Source organism: Pinus tabuliformis, chromosome 9 (assembly GCF_031772625.1).
Source record: "Pinus tabuliformis cultivar Carrire ecotype Pingquan chromosome 9, CPIR1, whole genome shotgun sequence".
Taxonomy (NCBI): domain Eukaryota; kingdom Viridiplantae; phylum Streptophyta; class Pinopsida; order Pinales; family Pinaceae; genus Pinus; species Pinus tabuliformis.
In genome coordinates, this window is record NC_142307.1 from 1,741,189,251 (window position 1) to 1,741,199,858 (window position 10,608).

Sequence of the window (10,608 nt, forward strand, 5' to 3'; positions counted from 1 at the left end):
GCTAAAGTTTTTGGATTGATTCCAGGATTACACAATCTTCTCTCTTCCCAGAGGAAGCAAAAGAGTACACCCACAGGAGTGGTAGTCTCGTCTATTGAGGAATTAATCCTCGCCACTCTTGAAGAGATGGAAGAAGTTATTGAGAACGAAGAGGAACCTCCTGTTTTTCTAGAAGGAGAAGAAGTTAATAACTTACTCTTGGGCTCAGGTTCCCTCGAAGGCAGCGGAGGGGAAGGCAAACCAACAAATTCAAAGGTTGAACCGTTAGATTTAGAAGAAGAGGAGGAGGATGAAGAAGAGGACAATATGGCTTATCAAAATCTGGAATGGATGACACAGGGCCCATTGGCACTCCAGGGTATCTTGCAAAAGATGCCAAGACACACAGAGAAGTTGTTAACGAAGTATGACTCTGACAAAATAGTGAAGGCAGAAGACCATCTGGACACGTTCTACCTACATCTGCAGACAATCGAGGTATGTTATGACGATGTTTCATGTAGATTATTTCCATGTACCTTGGATGGAAGAGAACTTGTATGGTACCATAGCCTTCCTGTCAAATCCATTCAAAACTGGGGGATGTTCAAAATAATTTTCCTTAAGAAATTTGTTGAGGACAAAACCCCCGCCATGTTGTTAAAAGAGTTGGGTAGTCTCAAGATGGAGCAGAAAGAAAAGGTGAAATATTTTAACCAGAGGTTTAATTATATCCTGAATATGTTCACTACAGACACTAAACCTCATGACTCCATCATAGTTGACTACTACACATCTGCACTGCCAACCAGTATTGTGCAGTTTGTCAAACGAGCTGCGAAACCAACACTTTTAGAAAATTGCCAAGAAGCAATTGATGTGGAGAAATACCTGCGCGCGATTGGAGTCATTATAGATGATGAACCAGCTAAGGACTCCAAAGACACAGGCAGGAGGTCTCAGACTGCTGCGAGTAAGGTAAAGAAAAGGAAACAAGTGAAATTGAGACCCTTACTTGTCTCCTCAAGTCCTTGACAACTGAAGTAGCTGAACTTAAGCAACGGACGACCGAGACAGTAGTGAGAAGCAGATGTCCTCGATTTGCACAAAGGAAGAATGTGACATTAGGTAGCAGCAATAGCCACCCGACTAAATTTTCATAGAGCTCCAATGTTGTGTTCCAAGTGGACCAAATTGCGAAGGATAACTACTACGTGATCCACGAAGAATGACATTCAGAGAAGTCTTGTCCAGAATGGAACCGAGTTATGAGCACTATGGCTTCAAGGTTGGATGATCATTTTAAAGCCAATGAGCAGGTTCAGCTAGAGGATGAAGATGAAGAAGAGGATGTTGCATCTAATGAAGCTCCAAGTTCTAGGCATGTAATTAACATGTATCAATGTCTTAATGCTACCTAGAAGAAAACAACCACTGAGAAGGAGCCCCCAAAGTAGAACAGTCGATACAACTTGAGAAGTCAAGGGGCTCCCACTGTGTTTGAGATACTGAAAGAAAAATTTAAACAACTGCTCAGAACAGTTGATCCACCGGCCTCCTCAACACAGAAAACACAAAGCAAGTCCGGGAAGACAACTATAGCGAAAGATATGTCCATGAGCAACAAACTCCAAAACACTCCACCGGACAGTACAAACACAAGTCTTCCCCCAGACAACTCAGTGAGTCTTCCCGCTTTGGATTACAATATTGTTGAAGATATGAAGAAGACCCGTGCAAACATTTCTCTGTACGAGCTAACCAAGCTCACGGGTCAGCGAGATATTCTTTTGCATGCACTGGGGAAAACCTCCATAGACAATGTTGCCTCTTCTAGCAAGGGACCAAGCAAGTCTCCCAAATCACTTGCATCTGTGCTCAACGTGCTTCGCATGGAAGAAGCGAACTCACTCTGCCCACCATTTTTGTTATCATTTGAAATATTCAACTTCAATGTCCACAACTATTTGGTTGACTCTGGCACATCAGTCAATGTCATGCCACTCTCCATCGCTAAACAGATCAATGTGCAATGGATAAGTACAACTATGCAGATCATCCAACTTGATTGAACATGTGTACCCATTAGTGAACTCCGGGATGTGATCATCCCGTTATCGTCCGACGGACGAGTTCACCAATGCATTAACATTGTGATCGCGGACATCCCAAAAGCATATGGCTTATTATTGAGCAAAGGCTAGTCTAGAAAGTTGCAAGGATATTTTGCTAGAGACTGGTCTGTAAAAGAAATAAAATTTACATAAGCTTCTCTCATGAACGGTCACCTTACAAATGACCCTCCATGCTCTTTAAATAGAGATCATGGACTAATCGGGTGATAAGCCATGGATCAAGTGTCGGTAATACCGAGGAGATAATGAACCATTGGATCACTTCATGTTTAGAACATATCATAACCATTGGATTGTAAGTTACAAAAGTACATAGTAAAGAAACACACTTTACCTAACTCTACACTAGACCAAGTTGTACTTAACTATTTCCTATGTGTCGGAATATCCTAACATGGTCACACTTATGGCTTCCGTACCAAGGCAGAAACAACCAGATCTGGGTGTTGTCGGAGAGATATATGAAACATAATGTTACTCCCTTGAATGGTCAAAATGAACTGTTGGATTTTGCAGAACTTTTGTTTAGCAATTTCTTTCTGGAAACGCAACTGGGGTGTTACCGTGCACAGTTGATCCCCACCCCACCAGATACACAGTTGGGTTTCCTTCCTTGCCCAATTGACGGAAATGAAACTTGTACAGTACATTGTAACAGTAGTAGCAGTAGTGTTAGCAGTACTAGCGCAGCAAGCGGTCCTTGTACAGATGACTTGTGGACCTTGTATTTCGATGGATCCAAAACACAGGATGGCTCTAGAGCCGAGTGTGTTTTGATAGACCCAAGGCAAAGGAAACACTTAGTCTCAAGCCGCTTGGAGTTTGAGTGCACGAACAATAATGTTGAATATGAAGCACTCATTTTGGGCTTACAGAAATCCCTCAGCCTCAATGTTGCTATGCTGAAAGTGGTAAGTGATTCAAAGATTGTGATACGTCAGGTATGTAACACCATACACTGTGTCTCACCTCATCTTAAGAGTTACCAACAAGAGGTATGACGGCTTATCTCTAATTTCCAAGCTTTTAATATCATATTTGTACCAAGAATGTGCAATGCACCTACATATGCTCTGGAAAATGCAGCTACTAGGATGACACACCTTGGGGATAAATTTACTATTGAAATTTTGTATATACCATCTATCCCTGACAACATCACTAATTTGCATGTTTTTTATGATGATGAACAGATACTGCATTTCATGGCCAACGTTGATGTCTTCAAGGACACAACGATAGATGAAGACATGCACGAGCAGTCTCTGTAAGACACAACTAATGATAGTAAAGGCAACCCCATCCCCAAGGGTGTGGTTTCACTCGAGAAGCTATATGACTTGCAGAACCTCTTCAAGGGACCCAGGAACACTAAAACCCACAGTTCAACATTGATGCACGAACAAATTAATCTGGGAATAGACAGAGATCCGAAGTTTGTAAATATCAGTACATATTGCACACCAGAAGAGCGGCAAGCCTTTGTCCGCTTGTTCAGACAATACCGTGATGTTTTCGCGTGGACATACGATGACTTGAAAACATATGACATGCAAATAATCCAACATATCATTCCGATGAAAGAAGGGATCAAGCTATTTCAGCAGAAGCTCAAAAAAGTCCATCCGTCACTTGAACCCCTCATACATAAAGAACTGACTAAGTTGTTGGATGCTCGAATCATTTACAAGGTTCGTCATTCTACTTGGGTTTCAAACTTAGTTCTTGTTAGAAAGAATTTTGGGGAGATTCGCCTATGCGTTGATTTCTTAAATCTAAATCATGCCTCGGACAAAGAAAATTACCTTATGTCGTGTATGGAGCACATCTTGCAGACAATATCTAGAGTAGAAATGTTTTCTTTGCTTGACGGTTTTTTCGGATATAACCAGGTTCTTGTAGTAAAACCTGACAAGCTTAAAACTGCAATATGTACCAAGTGGGGTACGTTCGTTTATTGAAGAATTCCTTTTGGGATGGTAAACATAGGCACTACTTTTCAACACGCTATGGACATCGCCTTCCGTGGGCTCATCAGACAAATCGTGGTGGTTTACCTTGATGATGTGACAATATTTTCCAGAAAACGGTCATACCACGTGACCATCTCAAGAAGATATTTGAGCGATGTCGGAAGTACAGGATATCCTTGAATCTCAAGAAGAGCATATTTGCAGTGTCTGAGGGGAACCTCCTTGGGCACATCATTTCTAAGAGTGGGATCAAGGTTGATTTGAACCGAGTTCGGACTATCACGCAGATTTCTCACCCAATAAACAAGAAAGCTATGCAATCCTTCTCGGGGAAGATCAACTTCCTCAGGAAGTTCATCTCAGATTATGTGTAGATCGTAAAACCTCTACAAGAGATGATCAGGAAGGACACATTCTATAGCTGGGGAAAGAAGGAAAAGGATGTGTTTGCCCATATCAAGCAGGCGATAGCAGATGCACCCGTATTATACAACCTAGATTTCAACAAAGATTTCTTGCTTTACACATTCACTGTCGACAATTCACTCATTGTAGTGCTCACACAGAAGGATGAGTTGAATAGTGAGCGTCCCATCTCCTTCATGAACATGAGCATGCAAGGAGTTGAGCTCAACTATCTCACCATGGATAAACAAGCATACGATGTATACAAGGCGGTGAAACGTTTTAGATCCTACCTGCTGAAAAATCATTGCATAGTCTTTGTGCCACACCCAACGGTCAGGTCGTTTCTTATTCAACAAGAGTTGGGTGAAAGACATGCGAATCAAATGACATGAATACAAGAGTATGATCTTGATATCAAGCTAGTTCACATTGTCAAGGGTCACGGTCTCTGCAGACTTGCAACAGAAGCGGTACACGCACAAGAGGAAGAAGAAGAGCTCGTTGGATGGGAGCAAGAAATCGATATGTATAATGTAGAGCGAGCACCACCCACTTCACACGACAACTCTTGGTACGAAGAAGTGTGCCAATACCTTGAGCACGACACCATGCCCTCTCACTTTTCCATGCGACAGAAGAGGGCACTCTGACTCAAAGCCTTATCTTACCAGTTGGTGCACAAAGTGCTTTACAGAAAGCACAACAATGGAATTTTTCTCAGGTGCCTGGAAGCACAAGATTCAGAGAGAGTGTTACGTGATTTGTATGATAGACCAGCCAGAGGTCACTTCGCGGGTAACACAATAACGCATAAAGTCATGAGAGATAGTTTCTACTGGCCCACATTGTTTAAATATGCACACGCTTATGTCTGCAAGTGCCCGATCTATCAGCGATGCACCGATAGAACTCGAAGGTTAGCAACTGTGTTGCAGCCTGTTGCAGTGAACAAATCGTTCCAACAATTGGGCTTAGAAATCATTGGGGAAATATTCCCACATTCATCAAAGCAGCACCGCTACATCTTGACTGCTACAGATTACTTCACACGGTGGACAGAAGTAGTTCCACTCAAACAAGTGAATGACCAGGAAGTCATCAGCTTCCTTCAACAGAACATCATTTCGAGGTTTGGCATTCTTGTATCACTTGTTTTTGACAATGAAAATTACTTCTCTTTGTTGAAACTTTATGATTTTTCATTGCAATATGGTATTGTGCTTAAGCATTCATCTAACTACTATCCATAGGGAAATGGTCTTGCCGAATCTACAAACAAAAACCTCATCCACATCATAAAATAGACCATTTACTCTTAACAACAAAATTGGAATTCCATTATGGTGAATGCTCTTTGGTTTGACCGATTTACACCCAAGCCCTCTCTGAAAACATCTCCATACTTCCTTGTATATGGAAAAGAAGCCATCCTCCACCAAATATCTACTTTCCTACTCTCTAGTTATCCCAAGAATCCCAAGGCAAGCCGTGTCTATTGGTTCAGTGTAGGATGGACACATTACACAAGTTACAGGAAGAACAGATGAAAGCAAAAGAAAAAATTTCACTCCACCAAAACCATATCAAGAGATGGTTCGATCGAAATTCTGCAGGGAACACCAGCTTTGTTGTGGGTGACTTAGTCTTGAAGTGGGATAAACCCCACGAAGACAAAGGCAAACACATGAAGTTCCAATCCCTATGGATTGGTCCTTTCACGGTTCATGAAAAACTTGGCCAACACATGTATCGTCTACAATCACTTAACGGGAGGATTGACAACCTTCCTGTTAATGGCCAAGATTTAAAATGTTATTTTCAATGATCTGGGGTCGCACCCCACCCTATGTACATAGCATGTTTATTGTTGTTCTGTTGTTTTGCTTTGTTATTTTTTCTTTGTTTTTCTTTGCTTTGTTTTGATGTCTTGTCATTTCGTTTTGTAAATAAGTGTTGTCCTGCACTGTGTTCTGCCTTTTGAATAAGTGTGTGGTTGAAGTTCAAGGAGTCTTGTGATAGTGCAATGCTTAGTCAGTCCTGTGTCCATCTTCTCTGTGCTTGGTTGTAACTTTTGGCCAATGAAGTCTTAACAGAAAATACAACCCGTTTGTAAGGGAAGCTCTATTCAAACCATGAACCTGTGTCCAAATTGGGAAACCCAATGCTTGTACTTAGTCTTCTGCTTCGTGTGTTCAAGCTTATCCAACTAGTAGAAATGGAGAAGGGGGAAATCTAAATGAGCAAACCTAAATCAGAGGTCTTACATGCTTCTCTAAAAGAACAACCTCTTCTGCTCTCAATAAGTCGGGATCCCTCTTCCACCCCAAAAATAAATAAGTGCCTATGCACAATTATCTTTCAAAAAAAATACAAAGGCAAAAGAAGAGAAAGGCTTCCTGTGTAGAGAGGTGAAGCAAGCAACTCCACCAGGGTAATGACCATGCTCGCTGGCAGTGGAGCAATGCTTATGTTCCTACGTGACTCCATCAGGGTACTGTCCAGGCCGGCTGGCAATGGAGCAACACCAGAGATGAAAACTTATACTTTGAAAATCTTAAGCTCGTGAGCCAAACTACCCTTCCCGATTTTGAAACACTATGATCTAGCTGAAAATTTTGTTGTGTTTGACTGAGTTGGTACAAGGTGAACCATGTATTTCCATGGGGTGAGTGGGGAAGCCAAAGTAACCTGCAAAATGAATCCATACTCCCTGAAAGGCCAAGGCCCTGTGCTGAAAATGAATTGAAACAGGGAACTTAGTATTCAACTAGTGTGTCACCAAGTGTTGTAGCAGCTGCAACACCCTCCAAAATTTGGTCGCCATCCAAATTTCGGAGCCTTCCTTGGTTTTTCCCCTAATGGTTGCAAACACTCGGGCTCATTCCATTAGCTCTTATCGAGTATTTATACCCTTTTTGCTTGATTGACCACCAGTTGTCTTCTGGCATGTTGATTGCTATGTCAAGCTTGTGATCTTGTTCTGGCCATTTTGAAGGTTTATCTTTGTGTGCATGAGTTGTTTTTTCTCTGTGAACATCGGTTGTACTCACACACAAAGTTGCAAGCACTATTGTGCAAGTGTCGTCGCGGTCGTTCGAAGATCTATCTCAAGTGTCACACTTGTCGCTCTTAACCTTTAAGACAGTCTCACTGAGAACATGTTTGTATTGTTGGTTTGAGGTGTCTTGTCGTCGAGTCATGCTAAGTGTGTTATCACAATGTCATGTATGCACAATTTCACTTGCTCTCACACTTATCCATTTTTCCTAACAATATATCGACCGGAAAACCGTCCTTCAACTAGATCCCGATTGAGCTGCACTGCGTAGTCTCAGCTCTCAGTGACCCTGCTCTGTTACCCATGACTGCACAAATCTTGAGGTTTTCCTCGAAGGCAGCATGCACTACAAAATCCTGGAAGTGAGCAAGCCGATTGTCTCCCAGAATTGTGTAGAAGTTGTCCCCAAGTCCGACCCAATTTGCACTTCTCGCAAGATCACTGATTAAGCCTCCCTTTGATCTACTAGAAAACCTGAATTACACTAAGACCCGAGGTTGCACTGCTCCCCAAAAATGTAGAGAAGTTTCCCAGCTGCTTTCCCTGCATTGTCTACAAAAATTGCGCAGTCATGTGAGTCAAACCTCTGCTGCCTATCACTGCATTGTTCCAAGGAATTGCACAGATATGACTGGCAGCCTCCCCTGCTGGCTTGCCCTACTCTCCCTCTAAAAATTGTGCAGATTTAACTGGAACTCTCACTGTTTCCCCGCTCTGCACTCATCCTGAAAACTGCGCAGCAACTGAATGTATGATACTGTCTCTTAGAAATGCGTAATTATGACCAGCAACTCCCTGCAGCGCGATCCAGCCTTGCTCTGGAAAACTACACATAAATGTCTGCCAGTGCCCCCTGCTGCCCACTCTGTCTTCTTCAGAGAAACTGCGCAGATTCCTAGCTAGATCCCTGGATGACCTGCCCAGTCCTCATCTTGAAAAATACGCAAAATTGCCTAGAAATTCCTCCCAACACCCTGCGTTCTCTTCCTCCCAGGAACTGTGCAATTGTGCCCAGCTAGGTTCTACCTTACAGCTATCACTGTTGTCCTAGATTACGTAAATCTTCCTCCCAGTGACATCTGTGTAGTTTTTCCTGACGGTGCTTCGAAGCCTCTCATCCCGGCCTAAGTTGTGCTCTGCGCAGTTTCAGTGCCTTTTCCTCTCTCCCGGTCACTTGCACCCGAAGCAGAAAATAATGGATCATGCCAGACTAGGATATTTTTGGATTTGATGTCATCTCGTCATGAGTGATTACAGGAACAGGTACGTTGATGAAACATGGTGTGAAAACGAATGTGATGAAGAAGGAATGCATGCTAGAAGGCTTGCTCGTAGTTGAATGAATGTACGAAGCACATCAAGCAACAAGTGAAAGGGACACATACACGTGAAACATCAAGCAAAGGCCAAGACCATCAAAGGCCCTGCACACTTTGTCATGCGGAGGTGAAGACATTATACACCGAGAGCACACCCATCACTCAGCAGCATAACAGCTCGACACAAACACCATAGTCAGCGAGTACATGTCAATAGTTTCATGTCGAGTTGTGTCATGAGTTGTCTCGGCCACATTGCTACTATGGGCCATACTTGTTGTAATGAAATGTAATGTAATGGTAAATTCCAAGAGACACACATCAGGAGTTGATGGTGAGGACCGCTCTAAACGCAGTCTGCGAGGATTAGGAGACATTCGTCCAGAGAATTTTGGGCAGGGAAAATCTTCCAGATTGGGAAGAATTTTGGGCGGCTCTTCACCAAGAAGAGATCAGATGGCTGAGCAAGACGAGAAGTAGCAGCAAAGGAGTCTGGATCAAGAAGGAAGAGGAAGAGGATGCAGCTTTGGCATCTGCGGGAAAGCAGGAGAAGAGGAAGAAAAAGGACCTCTCCAAGGTCAAGTGCTTCAACTGTGGGGAACTGGGTCATTATGCAAACTAGTGTCCGAGGAAGAAGAGCAAGAGAGAGGTGTCTGACTCCAAGGCAGCACCAACGAAGGTGGAAAAGGAGGTAGAGGAGGATGACAATTGTGTCATGAGTGCTCATGTACCTCTAGAGAAGAGGTGGGGAGACATCAAGCTATAGTCAAGAATACTACAGGTGATGAGGGGTGGGATCCTTGACGTACCCAATCTCTTGGATTATACCTTGCTATGGGATCCCCGAAGAGAGAGTAGCAGAATTAGCGAATGTAGGCAGAAATGGATGCAGATGAAGCGACAGAGAGTGCTACAGTGCAGAAGTCCCCGGGCAACGTGAGGCTAGCAAGTTGCAACAGTGCAAGAGACATGGAGAGTGTTGCAATAGTGCAGGATGGCACATAGAGGTTTGCAGCGGTGCAAGAGGCATGGAGTTGTTGCAGCTGCGCAGAGGCAGTAGAGGGAGCACTTGATAGTGGAAGAGGGAGCTTCAGAATCGGGTGTGGTGTGTTTCTAGCTTGACAAGGATGTCAGTAGTTGGGTGTATCAATTACTTACTTCTCAGCAACTGAGTTGCAGTGCAGTAGCAGTTAGCAGTAGCATGATGCAGCGTGATGAGAGGGGGTTGCAATGTTGGGAGAAAGGACCAGCAACAACATAGATGCAGAGGGAGCTTCTGTATGGATGCAACAGTGGCAGTGGCAGAGCCATGGGAAGCAGTACAGGATGCAGCAGTGCAGAGGATGTTGGGTGGGGAGGCCTAGCATCAGCATAGGTTCCGGTGCTGTATAACCAGAGTGATTCTTAGTGTGGAGTATTACTAGAGCACAGTCCTCACTAAGAGGGAGTGTTGATTTGGGGTAGCATCGGATGTGCTCTAGCCTTGAAAATTGGTGGAGAGGCTAAAGCACATGATATCTCCAAGACCCAGAAATGGTTTGGGTAGATTCTTCCCGGTTTAGGAGATATTAAAATAATTAATATTTTTAATGGAGTTCCTAAGTCTAAAATTAGGAAAAATAAAATATTAGTGAGTATTAATATAAAACAGGGTTAGATGGTTCCAAAAGACATGGATCAAGCCAAATATAATCTTAGTCATTGATTAGAGATGTAATCTCGGTCGTTGAAGGACC